The sequence below is a fragment of the Rhipicephalus sanguineus genome, chromosome 2, assembly GCF_013339695.2.
Source record: "Rhipicephalus sanguineus isolate Rsan-2018 chromosome 2, BIME_Rsan_1.4, whole genome shotgun sequence".
Lineage (NCBI taxonomy): Eukaryota > Metazoa > Arthropoda > Arachnida > Ixodida > Ixodidae > Rhipicephalus > Rhipicephalus sanguineus.
In genome coordinates, this window is record NC_051177.1 from 176,457,266 (window position 1) to 176,476,569 (window position 19,304).

At 47.7% G+C, this 19,304-nt stretch overlaps 1 protein-coding gene and 1 long non-coding RNA gene across 2 annotated transcripts in view; one reads left to right on the forward strand and one right to left on the reverse strand.

The window, feature by feature from the left end:
- LOC119383875 (uncharacterized) overlaps window positions 1-19,304 on the forward strand; it is a 303,069-nt gene that overhangs the window by 183,027 nt on the left and 100,738 nt on the right. The window lies entirely within an intron of this gene.
- The window catches only part of LOC125757261 (uncharacterized), a 319,798-nt gene that overhangs the window by 168,387 nt on the left and 132,107 nt on the right, over window positions 1-19,304 (reverse strand). The gene's annotated exons all lie outside the window — the stretch shown is intronic.

Genomic DNA, 19,304 nt, shown 5'->3' on the forward strand with positions numbered 1-19,304 from the left:
TGAATCCAAATTTCCTGCACGGCCCTGAAGTATTCCGCCGTACACCCACCCCAGCGCTCGAAACTTCTCCCGAAACGAACCCTACGCAAGCGTCAAGCAGGGTGAAGAGCCACATTAACAGATGTAACCTGACATGACACATGCGTTGAATCTCCACAGGCGTCACACTATGTGATTTACATGAGTGGGTGGTTTAAAGCTGCCCGCCTGTTGCAAAGGGCTCACCCATAATAAATCATCATCATCAGTCATCATCACCAACAAAATGGGCAGCAACGTAGGTGGGCGTATTCCCCAGGCGCGTAGTGCGTGCTTCGCAACTGCATTTGCAGTAGGCGCCTTTTGAGAGTTCGCTCAGGCCAGTGTCACACGGAGACACATTTTTTGCTCGCAGCATGGATGAAGTGGCCCGAGAGAAGAGAATTGTGGCAAGGGAATGAGCAAACGATGCGAGCACTGCCCGTTAAGGCTATCGTGTTGCACTGTCACAGGCGCCCCGGAAGCGTCCTGCACGTTTTTAGGCATATGCTGGCAAAGTCAGTACGGTGCGCTTCCTCAAAATACGCCGCCATTCGCAGTACATTATGTAGGTCGCTCTACCGGCATGTATAGCGAGCTTCGGTTTGCGAATATATTAACGGGATAGCGTTAAAAGCTCGTTTGGCAGAAATTCCTGCGTCGGCGTCGCCGTATATGGTTGTGATAAAAAAATCAGCGTTGTTCGTGTGCGAAAATGCTAGGCAGATGCAAATACAGGAATAATGAAAATCTTTTGTTCGAGTGGGACTGGAGATGCGAAGTTGCGACACCTCGCTCAGTGGCGCGATGCATTAAACCGCTCGGCCACCACGCATACATCATCTAACATACTAACGGCGAGTTACTTATATACACCGTTTTGCGTTGGGGTAACGCACATCTCCGAGTTCCTCCGGCCGCTTGTTTATCACCCGCGAGATGGCGCAAAGGCCCACGGACGCGCTTTTATACGCTATGGGATTCCTTGAGGCACCTTTGAGGTGTCTACCGAGAAGCGAAGCCAGCAGAGCGTTTGAAAAGGCGATACGAACAAGGCATGATTAAGCTATCACGTGCTACCACTCAAAGCGAAACTCAAGCGTCCTCCAAGCGTTTGACAAGAAACGAGTATATCCTTGCAAAGAATATTATGCTTTCTCAATTCTCAAAGCCAATTCTCAACAACTAGTATGTTTTGAACAAATATGACGCTCAATTTCGAATGCACCGTTATAAAGTCATGCTTTCTCCGCGTTCTCCTTGCGAGAAAGCTGCCAATTTTTCACGACATGTTTCTTTTGGTTCTTTTGAGGAATTTTCCACGTGACATATGTACCAAAAATGGACAAAGAGAGAGTTAATAATCTTCAATGAACTTCCCGGAGAGGTTAGCGAGGTTTGTCGCCTGGATTGCTACGCCATGTGTCCGGTAATGACTATGATATATACAGTGATCACATATACACACAAATAGTACATACAGTCAAAAACGCAGATATCAACACAAAAGAGTCATTCACAAACTTTGGTAAAGTCGAGTGTTCCTCTAGAATACCGACGGCGCTTTACTGAATGTACTTTGGTGCACTTTGTGCAGGCTGGCACTTAAACACCTATTGCAAGAATGAAATCGTGAAAGTGTTGCCTGTCATAGATTGGCAAAATCCTACGGAAGCGTCACTTTGCTCGTGACATTTAGTAAAAAAAGATTTCGCCTTCCCAGGTAAATATCCTCATTCCTCGCACTTTGAGCTCATTAATTTCTCGCTGAGCGTAGGCATATCACGCATGCCATGATGATGACTACGACTTTACTGATGTGGCGAAAGATTCTTCTCGGAGATGAACAATTCTTCTCGGAGATGAATAAGCGATTCTTCTCGGAAATGAAGGAAGTCGCAGAGAGCCTCGGAAAGGCTAAGACGCGACCGCCCTTTAACGATTCAGTTAAGGTCAGATCAGGCCATACTTCAAAGGTCACGCTCGGTCACACTAGAAATAGTGTGCAGACGAAAGATGTTAATTTGATTAGGGCTGGAAAGCAAGCGACGAAATAATCATGAATGACGAACAATGGCCGTGTTATGAGACTATTTTTACTATGCTAGAATGCTGCCTTCGCGCCAAATGAGCGAGCATACGTGATTGCCTTTCCGTTTGGTTTCTTTAAGTAGGGGCAGGGAAGCGGATCGGGTACAGTGACAAGGCTCTGTCGACAATTCCCCGATACCTCTAATATTTCATAAAGCGGAATTTCCCCTAGTATATTGTTTCATGAGTTTCGGGACTTATAGTCTCTGTGTACGGTGAACAGGGGTATTAAAGTAAACGAAAATAGCACATGTGAAAAAGGACGCAACAACAATAATAATAATAATAATAATAATAATAATAATAATAATAATAATAATAATAATAATAATAATAATAATAATAATAATAATAATAATAATAATAATAATAACAATAATAATAATAATAATAATAATAATAATAATAATGATAAACATTGTTGGCATTTTACGCCCCTAAACCACGATATGGTTATTAGGAACGCCGTAGTGAACGGCTCCTTATATTTTGACCCTCTGGTCTTCGTTAGAACGCACCTAAATCTAAGTATATGGGCCTCTATGTACATGATTCTCCGACCGCGGACACAACAAGAAGACACATGACACAAGGCGCTGGTGTGCGTATTCGTGATACTATATCAACAAGGCCAGATTGAAGCTGTGGTGAACGGGGTTATCCTTGCTTACCGTACACATGTCTAGATTGAAAGCGGTATTTCTGAGTTCATAACGTGGACATATTTATACTCGATATGTGACAGCGCCGCAGCCGCTTAAGGCGTCGGCCGAAAAATTTTAGAATGTTCCTCGTAAAAGACACTAGCACTTGACAAGACGTGTGTGACAATATACCAATAAAATAAACTGTATGCAGTTTTTTTTGCTACTCTGTTCGAAGTATAATATTATAAAGCACGATTAATTCTGCTCATCTATTTTTAATACTATATATGTTCAAGTCAATGCTCACACGTCTTGGACTTGCTGAAAAATACAAAACGTATTCCGTATTTGAAGGTCAATCGGTTTGACGCACTTGTATTCCATGAATAGGCAAACACCAAAAACATCCCTTAGACACGCTGGAAAGTACACAGAGAGTTTTATATTAGTAAATCAATGAAGTTGACGCAAGCCAAACTCATGAATAGAACAGCCGCTCGTCTACGATGACGTCATTGAGTTCGCCGGAAATATTCGTCACAGCTGCGCCTCCGACGTGAGTATCCAAGAAACTGATGTAGCGTGTTCACGCACGCGTACCCGCTGCGTTGGATCAGGAGAACCTTTTGTTGGGCAAGTTGTTGAACGTTCATACTTGATATTTACGGCGCAAAGAAGGACATACAGAAAAAGGACACGGGACGGACTGCACTAGCAACGTATTTTTATTCGCCGAAATGCGCACACATATACGTCGTCCTCAGAGCGTGCGCAGAAACAAAAGTATTGCCACCATTGGGGGCGGAATAAAGCATGTTCAATGAACTTTTAGGGGCGAAGCTCCTTAAGGCGGCACCCGTTCGTCCCTCGTAGTCGTCGTGGTCGTAGTAGTGAGTAACAAGTCTTACGCTTTGACCTCCAAGGTGGTGCCGGTGGGAGATTTCTCCTGTGCGTTGTTGAACAAAAAAAAAATCGCAGCGTGCGCGTTAACTACAAGCCGAATTCTCCTGTCTCATTCCCCATTAGCAGCCATTGGCATGTTCCAGTAGGAAACGTTAGTAGAAGTAGAAGTGTAAGTGTTAGCTAAAAGCCGACTTCTTCTGTCTCTCATTGCCATTAGCAGCCATTGTTTACCTCCAAGGTAGTGCCTGGTGAGATTTCTCCTGTGCGTGATTAAACAATAAAAATTTTGTTCAAAACGCCGTTGATTGATGAAATAAACCAACGAAAGACGCCAGATGTTTTGTAAAAGCAGAACGAAAGAACGCCAGATGTTTTTCTTAAAGTGTAGTAGTAGTAGTAGTCCACCTCGCCCGATCGTCAACGGGCCAGGTGGACCGGCAACGGCGCGAGGACCCTGCCGTACGAGAGTTAAATCACACTAAAAGACATACTTTGCGGGCGATACACTCTAGTGAGCTTTCAAGTTTTCGTCTTAATGCACATGATAAAGAAATTATTTCTACGAAAAACGCAAGGCACACCTTGAGCAATATGTTTGGTTTTGGGACGCTAAATGGAACCATGAGGCGATGCGAAGCCGGAGCACTTGCACGATCGCGTTCCGTTGGCTTTCGTTGGGCATGCTACCGACCTCGCGTCGTGGAACGCGCGTCCTGTCTTCCCTCTAGCCTTGCCTTTAATTCGCACAGGGCGAGCGGGGAATGCGGTCGCTCTTGGCGCTCTTTCGCTCGGGAGCGGACTTCTTCCTTGCATTTCACCGATCACAAGTGATAATGAAGGGACCACGTAAACCAACAGTACAATAAAAGTTTGATGTTTAATATATACACGATGTTTCACACTCTTTATATTATGCACTGGGCGCATTTCACGGAAGAGTTTCACGGTTTACAGATGATTCCCTCCGTAGCTTCGCCCCACTCATCATCATTCACCCCGTGGATATGCTGTGATTTTTTCACTTGTCACCTTTTTTATCGATAAAAAATGCTTCGATTAATTCTCTGGCGGTTTCGTTAGAGCTTCTGGCAATAACCCGCACGTCAGTAAATCATGGTCCACAAGAGCTTAACGGCAAATTGGGGCCCTCTTTATTTTGCTCTACATTCCGTTTGTGCTCGCTGATTCGCTCATTAGGCATCTACCGGTTTGTCATATAAAGGAATAACGCACGCAAGAGGAATCTCGTACACTACCCCTTCAGCACATTTCATGTAGGAGAGCCCATGTCGAGGTCCACAGCCTCTTACATTCTCAATGTCTTTTTCTTTTTCTTGTCCTATTTGAGAGCAAAGCCCTCCGAGCTTCCTTGGCGCAGAAAACACGAGCGGAACACCATGTGTACTCGCAACCTTTTTCCGGTTGTGGGCACACTTGTGCACATACGGCACGGCCAGCGGCCTCACCTCTTCACGAGGGGCCGTTGCTGAGGCCCACCCGCCAACTCATTGCACAATTCGCACGTTGTGACGCTTGGTGCAAATCTGTACCCTTCTTCCATGCAATATAACATCCTTTAACGTGACTCCTTGTCGCACAGCACCCCCACAGTTTCAATTATTGGCGTGGCTCTATGTAGAATATTTGATTGCCAGGCAGAATGGCTGGGCTCGATTCCCATCTCGGGCAACTCGGTAAAGTTGTTTTAGGGGCGAAGCTCCTTACGGCGGCACCCGTTCGTCCCTTGTAGTCGTAGTCGTAGTAGTCGTAGTGCGTAGCCAGTCTTACGCTTTGACCTCCAAGGTGGTGCCGGTGGGAGATTTTTCCTGTGCGTTGTTGAACAATAAAAAATTCGCAGCGTGCGCGTTAACTAAAAGCCGAATTCCCCATTAGCAGTCATTGGCATGTTCCAGTAGGAAACGTTAGTAGAAGTAGAAGCAGAAGTGTAAGTGTTAGCTAAAAGCCGACTTCTTCTGTCTCTCATTCCCATTAGCAGCCATTGTTTACCTCCAAGGTAGTGCCTGGTGAGATTTCTCCTGTGCGTGATTAAACAATAAAAATTTTGTTTAAAACGCCGTTGATTGATGAAATAAACCAACGAAAGACGCCAGATGTTTTCTAAAAGCAAAACGAAAAGACGCCAGCTGCTTAACGAAAGACGCCAGATGTTTTCTAAAGCAATGGTGTTCTAAACAATGAAAATTCACAGCGTACATGTAAAATAAAGTGAGCTGCAAGTCGTGATAACTCATCGAAACTTTAGTATAAACGCGGCCGCTCTCACGTCGGTGATGATGTACTAGGCAGAATTCACGGAAGATTCACGGTTTACCGATGAACCTCCGCAGCTTCGCCCACTCATCATCATTCACTCCGTGGATATGCTGTGATTTTTTTGAGGTTGCCGTTTCTTTGCCCGAGAGGCCTCCACGATACCGATTTCACTGATGGGTTATCTACACTTGCGCCTAAAATAACAAAGACGAATTAATCTGAGTGTCTTAATGTTCGTGATGTTCAACACCACCCTGCGCTCATCCGCGCCCGCGGAGCGATTTTTAAATGCGCAGCATGTTGTGCTCGCGGCTGTGTCCGGCGGTGGCGTCCCCGCTCCCTTACGCATGCGCCTACTCTCGCACGCTCGCGCAAAGGAAAACTCTTCCTCCTCTTGCTCTTCGATGGCCTTGATGTGTGTAGAGCGCGCGCTCGCGTCAAGGAGAATTCTTCCTCTTGTTCTTCGACCGCCTTGATGATTACACGTGCAGAGCACTTTAGAGGGCCTGGCTTCCGGATACTGTCCTAGCTTGGCGTAACGCAAAGCCGTATGTGCTGGCACACGCTAGCGCGTTCGGGCCGGTGTAAAGGGCTGGGTGAGACGCTGTGGCCTCTCCCTCTCGCACTCGCTCAGCAATCATGTGATGGCGTCGGGGAACGAGATTCTGCAGACGCGCGATGAACCAACACGTTGTAGCCTAGTCAGAACGCGCTCGCACGCGCTAGCGCGTTCGGGCGTGTGTAGGGGGATGGGTAAGACGCTGTGGCCTCTCCCCCTTATCTTACACTCTTTGAGCAATAACGTGATGGCGTCGGGCCACGAGATTCTGCAGACGCGCGATGAACCCGCCTGGCGTGCTCCCACAAGAAACCCGCACCGAAAATCAGAAGCACCTACAAAGGGCAATCCATAGCTTCCAGGGCAATACAACTCAGCTGGCGCACAAATTAAGGGACCAATACCTGTGCTCCACACAGGACCCCCGCGGAACGGCGTACTCCTATGCAGGTTCGGAGAACGTTGCGCTGGATCGACCTTTCCAGCTTTTCGAACTGCGGAAGGCCCTGTCTAAAATGAAACGTGGCACCGCTCCGGGTCGGGACAAAATTACTGTGAAAATGTTAGCTAACCTTCCCGATCCGGCATATGAATCACTATTAGCTTACATCAACTCAATTTGGTCAGGGGAAGTGCCACTCCCCATAGAATGGAAGACCGCCCTAGTCACATTTATCCCAAAACCTGGCAAGGCCGTGAACACGGATAACCTTCGCCCCATTTCGCTCACATCATGTGCGGGCAAACTGATGGAGACGATGGTGCGGGATCGGTTGTCTGATTTCATGGAGAACCAATGTATTTTCGCAGAATCAATGCACGGGTTTCGCCCGTACAGATCCGCGCAGGACATTCTGCTTCAACTTAACCGGGACATTCTAGACCCCGTCGAATGCCCTCGCAACGACAAGGTCGTACTCGCCTTGGACTTGAAGGGAGCATTTGACAATGTAACCCATGAGTCAATTTTAACACACCTTTCAGAAACCGGCTGTGGCTTGAGAGCGTTCGAATACATTCGGCAGTTCTTAACCGATAGACAATCTTACATCCGCATACAAGACAAGGAATATGGCCCTTTCCCCTTAGGAACTAGAGGTACACCACAAGGCGCAGTGCTGTCTCCTCTATTATTCAATCTGGCCATGATGCACCTGCCGGCTCAGCTGGCTGATGTCCCTGGTATACAACATGCGTTGTATGCTGATGACATCACCATCTGGGCCACTCAGGGCTCACTCGGAGACATTGAGGCGAACCTGCAACAAGCCGCGAGCATAGTCGACCGCTATGCCCGCCAGTGCGGCCTTCAATGCTCACCCTCGAAATCAGAATTCGTGCACATACGCCCCTCGCCAAAGTGCACGGCCAAAATTGAACTTTCGCTGGAGACAGGTCCAATCCCTGAACAAAAAGAAGTCCGGGTACTGGGGCTCTTTATTAATCAAAACAGAAGGTCAGACAGCACATTGGCCAAACTCCGTAAGGTGGGAGACCAGGTGGGCCGCATGGTCCGCCGGGTCTCTAACAAACGCGGGGGGCTACGGTGCAGAGATGCCTTGCGGCTGGCACATGCATTTGTAACCAGTAGAATTTTGTATTCTACCCCATACCTCCACCTGCGGAAGCAAGACGAGGATGCACTTGAAGTCATCCTTCGCAAAATAGTTAAGCGGGCCCTCGACGTCCCCGTGAATACCTCGAACCAGCGCCTTCTAGGCCTGGGCATGGCAAACACGTTTTGGGAGCTTCGAGAGGCCCAGCTCACAAATCAGTACACTCGACTCTCAAAGACGGTAGCGGGTCGCCGCCTATTAGCCCGCTTACATATCCAACACACCAACATCACGGAAGACCGCGTTCAACTCCCATTCGAGTGGAGATGCGCCCTCCACGTGCGCCCTCTTCCAAGCAACATGACAAAAGAAGACCACAATGGCCGGCGCCTGGCGCGGGCGGAAGCCCTGGCCCGCCATTATGGATCGAAACCCGGCGTGTTCTACGTGGACGCCTCCGGCCCGCACCATGGGGGATGGTATACATCCGCTGTCGTCCACGAGAACCGAACAGTTAACGGGCTCACTTTCCGAGCCCGGGACATAATACACGCGGAGGAAGTCGCCATTGCATTGGCAGCTTGTCACCCCGCATCGCAAACCATCATCTCCGACTCGCGAGGGGCCTGTCGGAACATCGAAAACGGCTGTGTCGCGGACTTAGCCTATCGACTATTGAAACGTTGTGACTATCAGGGAATCCCCGCACCCCGCCGTATAGTCTGGGCTCCTGCTCACATGGGATTAGAAGGGAATGAGGCAGCCGACGCCGCCGCCCGCGCGCTCTCTTACCGGGCATTCCCACTCGCCTCCCGCGATCAGGAAGACCTCGAATTTAATCCTGTCTATTCTTTCCGCGAAATTGTGCAGCATTACCAATCTGACCACAGCCTTTATCCACGCCCGTGTAAAGGCTTAAGTAAAGCGGAGGAGCGGCTTTTACTCCGTCTGTACACAAACACTATGCTGTGCCCGGCAGCACTAAAACACTTCGACCCCTCTTTTCCGGCAGTTGCTCGCACTGTGGGGAGAAGTCTTCGGACATCTACCACATGGTGTGGGCCTGCCCCTCCAATCCTGCTATACCCCCTATCCCCAACCCAACCCGGGAGGAGTGGGAGGCGACCCTGCTTGGCTGTTCTGACCTTCAGGCCCAAAAGGCCTTGGTCCGACGAGCCCAGGCAGCAGCCGACGCCAATGGGGTCCCGTACTAGGGAGCCCCACCTACTGTTTGTAGGTGCCGTCCCCTTAAGGGGTAGTGCCTGCATACCTCCCTTGTTTTCTTTTTTCTAATAAATGTTTTTACCACCACCACCCACAAGAGTTCGGGACGAGTAAGAGCAACAGCAACTGCTGTGTATTCATGGTGCGCTCCACTTGCAAGGTTGCTTTAACATCGGGCAAGGTGCCCGTAATGAATGGAATTCTAAGTCGATCCATGCACTGCTTCGCGTCCTCCCATGGCTCCCTTTAGTGGGAGGTAGTATAAGTTTTTTCGGTATGGCGAAACACATTTTGTCCTCTCGTCGACACTGCAGCCGACTATTCCGTCGTCAGTGGACCGTTCGCCGCCAAGCTGAAGAAAGTAACGTCTTTTTGGGAAGAACTGGACCGCGAAAGTAACCATTACCAACCGAATTTATCCCGCGAACTTCGTAATCCTACCGCGTTGCTCAAGAGATCCCGTCCTTGGAATTGACTTCTTAAGAATAACAGAGAGCTGGGCTAGTTGGTAAGTATTCATTCTAGAAAGACCAGGCTTGCAAACACGGACACAAGAAAGAAGTCAGGACACCAGAAACGCCGACTAACAACTGAAGAGACGCACAACGGCTGAAAAGAAACAAGGCACGAAATCTTATATGCGCATGCCCATGCAACAGGCGAACCTATCAATCCGGCACGCGTGGCGGTCTACGTGGAAGGTAACTGTTAAGGCATTTGATTTCATATTTATGTAAGTTAATCGACGGTTGGCTCACGCATGCGCTACCATTATTCTCGATATGCCATGCTTCAATCATCAGGCGGGTTTCTTCATTTCTATGACAGTACAACACTGGGCATTCATCGAATTTTGGCGTGCACTTACAATCTCGACACTGTAGAGATAGATTAGAAGGTGAGCCTCCTGTTAGCGATCTCTTATGTTCCAACAATCTCTGGTTAATACATCGGCCCGTTTGTCCTACGTAGAAGCGGCAACAGCTGAAAGGGGCCTTATACACCACACTCGTACGGCAATCAGTGAATTTGTTGGTGTGTTTTACGAAGCAAATATCGGTCCGCTTCTTGTTTTTTACTCGCTCATTCTTCCTCTTGGTTTCACTCTGGCTCAGTTCACTAATGTACCGCTCAAGCATGCTCGTGCTCAAATAAAACGCCCCACGGTTCCTTATGCATTCGCCTAACATTTGGAGGCGAAGCCCACCTTTTTTCTTCTTCACCCGAAATGGTTTTATGCCGTGGTCCACCAAGACTTTTATGACGTATTGCCGTCACGGAAATACGTCAGCACAATGCACTCAATGAGATTGCAAAGAAAAAAAAACTAGAAGAATAAAACTTTTGAAACAATGAAACATCGCAAATGTTTCAGCTCCACTAACGTGAAACCTGTCGAGGGGCGAAGTATGCAATGTGCGCCGGTGTTTCAGCTTCATCGGCCCTGCGGCGGCGTTGTCTTTCGCGGGCGAGCTCGTGTTCTCGCTCCTTGCAAGCTTACAGTTGAGCGTCCATCACAGAAAGATCGTTCGTGGAGCTAATACGCGCCGTTCGCTCCCTCTCGGCACACAGCTTGCGCTGACTGGGTGCTGGAGAAGGTTGGTGGGAGGAGCAGTGGCGTCCTTGCTGAGGCGGTGGCGCCCTCTCTTGCGTAGAATAGATTTTAATCATTTGAATGAGAGGCAGACTTGACGTAAGTTGTCTTCGCGTTGCACACCGCAACATGCTACGAAGTATGCTTTACACGAGAAAAGTTTTGAAAGAAGTTTTGTGACAGAATTTAAGGAATTGCTGTTAATTAATTCAAATAAATCTGGATTATTTCTCAATTTTAAATTATTTTAGATCATGTTAGTTTATTCTGAAGCGGTATTTTGACTAATTTACACTTGTTTTTTTGTTACCATAGTTTGACAACTTGATTTACCGTAACGACGACATGACACGCCGACAAGCCGAGACCATAAGATGCTTCGTCCCTAAAAGCTCCGTAAACAGGAGTCGAATCCACGACCTTTCGGTCCGCGGCAGTAGGTGACGGTTGCTCTAAGCACTGGGCAACAATCACACATGCAAGAGTCTTCGCGAAAGCGCCTTTTATCTCTTACACCTTCATTTAACAGTGATCTTGACCGCGGGGTGGTGTCGCCATGTGGGAGCGGTGGAATGAAGTGATGCATGGCCTCCGAAATTAGCTCGGGCAAAGCGCTGTTGCACAGTTGCTACGGCTGCCCCATTCGGCGCGTCTCCAAAAGAAGAATAATTTCTCAACGCTTTACACCGCGATGCGGCCGCCTTAGCCCAAGCCTCGCTCATAGCATCCATCCAAGTTGAAAAAAAGCTCGGCGACTATCGCCTGGCTGTCATATCACGTTCCTCGCACGAACAGCGAAGAATCACGGCAATACTAGAGCCGTCGCGTTTTCTGTCGCGTTTACAGAACGGAAATGACCTTACTGTTAACTATTTAACATTCCACGGGAGGCCACCTTAGCACAAGCTTATTAAAGAAGTTGAACGTCCAATAACCGACGCTCTTCTGGCTGTCACAGCGCTTTTTCCGATTACGCTCTCCCCGTGCGAATGAAAGGGCCTCTGCAAAAGTAGCAATGGCGCGGTGCCTGAGCCGATGGCGGAGGTCACGAGTAATGCATCATGACAGTAACGAGCCCCGACTGTGACCGTTTCGGTAGTCTCGGCGTGGTGGAGGCTTTCGTTGCAATAGGTAGTAAATTCCATGGTCGGATAAATGCGGCGTCCACGGCGATTCGATTCGGTAACGACGCAGTTACGCGATTCGCCATTCGCGTCAGCACGTGACGCCGCCTCACCAGCGTAATTACCGCTTCGAAATGGACTAACGGCGTTTCTCCGCCATCTTCAGTCCGAGAGCACTGATACCGACTACTAGGGAGCGCACACCTTACCATTTCTCTCCTCAAATGACGATGCTTTGAAAAAGTGCGTGTCGAGATTCTCTTTATTATGTGCATTTTTGAGCCATCTTTGCGCGGGATTCACCGTTTGCTTTGTCCAGGTGTTAACTACTACAGCTACCACAAAGGTTTATTTATGTTCATCAACGTTAGCCTCCGCGATAGAGACGTGCTACCAGGCGTCAACGTGGGTGCGTCTACATCATGCAGTAAAATGGCTGCCAAACACCAATAGAAATTGTACAAGCTATCCTATATCAATGTGAAATAAACACTCAACTGCTTCTGCGAGGACACGTTTCACTTCCTTGTTAAGCTAATTCCTATGACGAAGGGATCAACCATGTTTTAAATGCGAAGAATTTCTTGGCGAACCTCTGGCACTTTGAGCGTTTCTATCCATCTAGCCGCCTACGTCTGGGTGCTTTCATGATCGCCCCTTTAATTTGGTGTGGACCAAAATTGACATGGGAGGGTAAGAGTATTGGCGAATATGACTGTCGGGTCATGATATGAATAACGTGAATATCCTGTCGCGTACGTCGTCAAACCCCTTCCTCTAGACACGAGTGGTACATACCCGTTTACCACGGGCCCCGGTGTACCGGTATGCGGCACAGGTGATTGACAGTTTATATCTACCCAGGAACGGCGAGAACAGACATTGGTAACTTAAATGCGAGAGCGTTAAGAAAAACCAATACCGGCAAGGTTGACCCGACGAATGGAAAGAATGAAAATTGGGATCCCAGCAGAAATCGAACCCAAGCATTCTGCGTGGTAATCAGGTGCTCTACCACAGAGCAACGCCAGGTCTCTAAACTGCTTTGGAAAAAACAGCCTATACAGGCGTAAAAGCGGTGCAACGTCAATTGTGGTTGTGGTGCTTGCAATATAATTTTACAACATGCAATAAACACTACATGATATTCCTACGATCTGTACTCCTACGATACAGGCATCATATCAGATTAACGTCTGTGGTTCCATTGTTGACTCCGCTTTTATAGTAGTCTAATAAACATTAAGTTTGTATTCTTATGATTCAATAAGCTATATTGAAGCATTGCTCGAGCCCTGAGGAATTCATTCACGAAAGTTACGTATGATATTCACATCACCGCACTGTAAAGTGCACTTAGCCCGTAGTCCATCAGCATAAGGCCATCGCCCAGCCTCTTGCGAGGTTGGGCGATGGCCTCATGCTGACCGAACATGCCTGACTGATTAACAGCCGCTTTGTAGACTAGGCTACGTAGGCCACGTACGCCCAGGTAGTCTACGAATACTACAAGAGCCATCCACTGATGTTGGTTTATGTAGCACTATCCAGGCCTACCAGCCTCGTCGGCCTATACCTCACCAAAGCAAAGGATGACTTAAGGTTACGACATGTCGCTGGCTCTATCGAGAGACAATTTCCCGACGAAATGACCGAGGCATCCAAGAATTCCAGCATCCAGCAGCTGTACTATACATCATGTTTCACTACAAAAGGACCCCTCGTGACCGCGATCACGACCGGATCCGATATCCAGTCATGACCAGCTGCGGTGTTAATGACCTTGTTCTCGCACCTTTTACACAGGTTTGGGAAACGTGAGTGTGTTCTCCATCATAAAAGACAAGTATAAGCACTTCATATCAGCCTACCGCTTCTGGTGTCGATAATACCCCCGTTGCCGTTGGCAGCGTTACCCGATTGTAAACAACTGATTATATAACACATATGCGGCTCTTGAACCTATATGTGTGCGTGTAACATTTATATAAATCTTTAGCGTCATTTTGTAACGTCTGGCCAGTGCAAAATGATTACGCCACAGTCCCCTTTCCGCCGCGCGCTTCGCATAATATCCACTCCCACGGTACGTGGGATCTGCCGATATTTTTTTTTTCATCTATGTCGATTGTACTGAACCCCCCTCTCTGTAAGTTTTCTGTACCTAACGTGATTTTGTACAACCTCAGGGATCGGAGGTATTGCAATTTTTGCAGCTCACGTGGTTTTGCGCTGCTTCACGAATCCGCCCACGTATGACCAGCGACGATGTTGTGTGCAATGACGTCATCATGTCGCCGTAATGACGTTACAGGCTCAGATCTGTGAAGTCACATGACGTCATGGTGCGACGTCATTGGCCGGAGAACGTCACGGGGATTGCGAGACCTTTCGAGACCTTCCGAGAGCTTTACCAGCTCTTGCGGTCTCGTGTTCCCGCGGAAGCCTCGTGGTCAGGAGCACCAACGTAGCCAATTAAACCTTTCGGCTTAAGAAGTTTCAGCGTAGCTCATTCAGGCTACATTCGCGGTTCGGTCGGAGTATGAGTCAGTCTCGGTGAGTGGACGCATGAGTGAGTTCGCCTACCTATGGGCAGAACAGGCGCACAGCGTTGACCTCAAGGATCATGGATGTGAGTCTACGTGACGCTCTGTCCGTGCCCGAATTTCGTCAGCTGTCGATAAACGCAGGCGTTAGGTAGGCGCAAAGTTCCCTGAGGCTGTCTATGAGGTGGCAACGCTAAGTCAGAAAGCTCATGGGATGTCAGTGATCCACGGTCGTCAAAATATATCTGGTCAATGGCTGCTAAGGACAAGGCATATGTGGAAATGTGGTTTTAAGAGATGGCCCCGGAGGGTAGTCGCGGAACCGTTGCTTCGTGCCATAGTAAGCGAGCAACCACAAAGTACATCTGTGTCCTGGTGCTTTTTAGCGGCACGAGCACCAAGTGACAGTCTTGCTTATGTTCCAAACCTATCCGGTCGAGCACTCACCTCCGGCTTTCCAAATATCCACCTAAAATTTGGGGCAGCTACGCTCTAGTGGTGCAAAGACTGAGGAAACAGGGGACCTGGTGGCCTTCCCCGCCCCCTTTTTCTCCTTCCATCTCGCTCTTTTCTTTGTACTACAGAATTATTTTGTACTACACAAGATTATGCCTTGCTATACATACCACCAGGGTGTCGGAACGAAATGTTTTTCGTTTCGGTTTTAGTTTCGTTCCACCGCAAAAAGTTCCGTTCCGTTCCTGTTCCTGAACGAAAAAAAAATGTTCCGTAACGGTTCGTAACGTTTTTTTACAGCGAAAGCTGTTATGAGATCATTTCACCGGCCGTTTTTGGCGCCGTAGTTGTCCGCCGCCGCCGCTGCCGCCGCCGCCGCCGCCGCCGGTGTCCGTAACCAGTATCGCTCGAAATAAGAAAAAAAACGAAATAAGAAAAAATTCCAGGATGGAAGGAGGTTCGAACCTGGGCCCTCTGCGTGGGAGCCCAGTATTCAACCTCTGAGCCATGCCTTTTTTTTTTTTCTTTATTGCCTGCTTTTGACAAGAAACAAACAAAAACAAGAAGAAACGCTATTTACAATACAAACACTGGTTGCGTAAAAAGGGAGAGGGATCGACAGGGAAAAAAAAAAAGGAAAGGCCATACTGGGACTAATGAGGACGCTCTAAACCTCCTTCATGCCTGTGCTTGAAACTACTTTGCAAAAAGGTCTTGTACAGGCTTCATGTCGGGAAGGAACCACATTAGCATATGCAATATAGCGTGGTAGAAGAGTAAAATAAGCACCAAGCGTCGCACAGCGCGAATTCTGTAACCAGGCGTCACACAATGGGAATTGCGCAACGAGTAGGCTGTTGAATGCTTCCAACCCATTACAAAGATCTCTGCCATAATTCTTCATCGTCATCAGGCACAGCCTCAACAAAGTGCGCATAATGCCTTACATGCGTTTAGCAGGTGCCAACGCTCTCCGTAGAATGACGAAAAATGGCACAGTGCCTGCTGCCCTACTTCTCAAAAATTACAATGATAGCGTGATAAATAGGAGATAGCGTAGCGTAGATTATAGTGTAGTGGGTTCCTCGCAAGTGCACTTGTATTGGTTGCCAAGGAAGCCCATAAGCGCATGATCCATTTCCTCGGGGTCTCAGTAAACTTCTTCACCCCCCCCCCCCCCCCGTCTCTCTCCCACGTCAACGTATGTTATACAGCATGACGGGAGAGGAAAATAGCGACCGGGCGTCACCCAATGCAAATTACATAAGTGGTGGGCCGTTTAAAGATTCCAACCCATTACAAAGGGCTGAGCCATAATTCTTCATCGTCAACAAAGTGCACATAATGCCTTACAGACGTGTAGCTGGTGCCTCGCTTCTCCGCAGAATGACGAATAATGGCTTAGTAGGTGCTTCCCAACTTCACAAAAATTGTCATTTATGGCGTAGTGGGTACCTTTCTAGTGTACTTTTATCGTAGCCCCAAGAGAGCTAGCTTACAACGTGCTCTAGAAACGCCGGTCTTCCAGCTTTCGCTGTGACTGTGCTGCGGTTTCAGCGCAGGCCTGGCGTTTTATGGAAAAATTTTGAAGTGAAGGTAATCATGAAGAACATTGGATTCTGAGGAGCGGAAGTAACTGTACCACAAATTCCCACCAACTAGCACAGACCAGTATTTCATTTCTCAAAAGTCAATTAGGAATATTTTGAGCAGGCAAGGAAGTGGGCATGATCTCAGAAGCAGCACGTCATTGAGTGTATGCTCTTATGTGCAAGACCGCTGTTGTGATAAAAGGATCGCCAGGCCTGCGAAGAACACGTAGCACAGTCACAGCGAAAACTCGAAGAGCGGAGTTTGCAGATCCTTTTGTAGAATCTCTAGGAGCAACTAATACAAGTACACATGCAATGTACCCACTACGCCATAAATCGTCGTAATTTTTCTGAAGTAGCCAAGTTCCCACTATGCCATTTTTCGTGATTCTTCGAAGAAACGTAGTACCGCTATACGTCTGTAAGGCATTATGTGCACTTTGTGCTGTGGCTGAGGACGATGAAGAGTTATGGCTGAGCACATTGCAGTGGGTGGGAAGCATTAAACCACAGACTCTTTGCGCAATTAGCATTGTGTATTGACTGGTTGTTATTTTACTGTTCTGCAACGCTATATTACATGCGTTAGCACGATTCCTTGCCTGACATGGCGCCTGTATAGCGCATTTTTGCGAAGGAGTCACAAGCACCAGCATGGCACTGTGGTGGAAGACTCGACTGCCATGCAGAGGGCGCGGGTTAAAATCCCATCCGATCCTAGAAATTCATTCCTCATTGCATTCTTTCTTATTTCACGGGATAGTGGTTACGGACACCGGCGGCGCCGGACAACTATGGCGCCATAATCAGCAGTTGTGGTTTCATAACTGTTTTCGCTGTAACAAATTCAGCGCCGACAATGCCGTCTCCACTTTGGCCTGAGTGACTGGCGCGCAAAATTCCACTTGCGTTAATGTAAACATCTCTGCCTGCCACTGTTCTCGTTTTTCGCACAATTTCAACACACCTTTGCGTTGGAATTCTTTCCTGAGGCACGCGCTAATACTATACCCTGAGATATGCTCGCATTGCATGAGCGCAGTTGTTCCGGATTTCGAAGCTTTGACGTAAACCAAAAAACGATTGAAAAAATTTTGAGTGATTGAAAAATGGAAAATATCGTGTTTTTTTTTTCGTTTTTCGTTTTCGGTTTTCGTTCCGTTCCGACACACTGCATACCACACATGGCTCTGCTGTGCTTTACCATCTGCCCTCCCATTACAGTGAAAGCTTCTGTCAAATCACAACAGTGCCGCAGTTGTCCGCCGCCGCATCCACCGCCGGTGTCCGTAACCGCTATGAAAAAAAATGAAATAAATGTAGAAATATTCAGGATCACACGGGATTTGAACCTAGGCCAGTGGAGTGACATACCCATAGGACCAATGGGGACGTTTTTCCGCTTCCGGCGACGGTGGCGGTTCCTGGGATGGGCGGCAATTGACTGGATTTTGGATTTCTACTGGAGGCGAGCCAATCCGAAAGGAAAAAAAATCCAATATGGCCGCGCCCGTTTACGGTCGCTTTACAGTGTACTAGAATGTAGGTCGCTTCCTCGCTCGTGGTGCCGCCGGCCCCGCGGCGGCGACGTCTGTTCGAGCGTTTACGCACTAATTGCTACTGCACTGTCCTCTCTCTTTATTGCCGATAGACGTACGTAATGTGTGTAGTTGTTTTTCTGCTTCGTTGTAGCCTCTGTGGTAGCATGGCGAATGGTGGCGAGCGGCGCCGTCGCAGCTGCATAGCAGCCGCTTTCGGCGCTCGCTCGAGAAGGAAAAAGCGCATATAAATTTCTTCACATGACATTTTATTGAAGGAAACGCAAATTGCTGCACGTTTAGGCAATATTTGGGCTATAATATCGGTAATAATAACAAAAGAAAACGAAAAAGATTCGAAATACTGCTGTGGTAGAACCTGAATACAGGAATGCGTACATCGAGCACGCGTACAATATAAATAGGATACGAAAACGCATATTACAATCACATAAGCAGGGTAAGCATATAAAGAAGTGCTACATCAGCGTAAATAGGTGTACACATACTAGTTGTATAGATTATGACTAACAGCATGAAGCGAAACAATCCCGCGCATTGAAATATATCATAACAAAACAAGTTGTTCGAATGGTTGGTTCATACTGTGCAAAAGATAATGACGCAACGCAAGCCGAAGAAAACAAGGGGTATAGGAAAAACACCCTTTCCTTACTTTTTTTATTGCCCTGCGTTGTGTCATTGCCTTTTGCACATACACACACACACACACACACACACACACACACACACACACACACACACACACACACACACACACACACACACACACACACACACACACACACACACATACTTTTGCATATATGTACACAGAAAGTGCACCTAACAGTCATAGCCTTTGGCTCATGGAGACGAACCCATGGAGCATAAGTATATCAATGTCATAATATGCTGCAGTGCTACAGCATATTATTTTGTAAAAGCAGTGAGACAAATCTACCATTTGGCTCAGCTATCCCTGATCATGTTTTCCTCCAGGTAAATGTGTTGCAGGCAAGCTCACGTGATGTGAACAAGACACGCGACGCTTTAATTTTCAAGTAATAAAGGGAGAAAAACGCAACGAAGAATGGTCTAGACTCAGTTGCAGAGGCGACCTTTGAAATATGTGGAAACATTGTGGTTGTGACTGGTGAACAACAGGAATGATCACAGGTC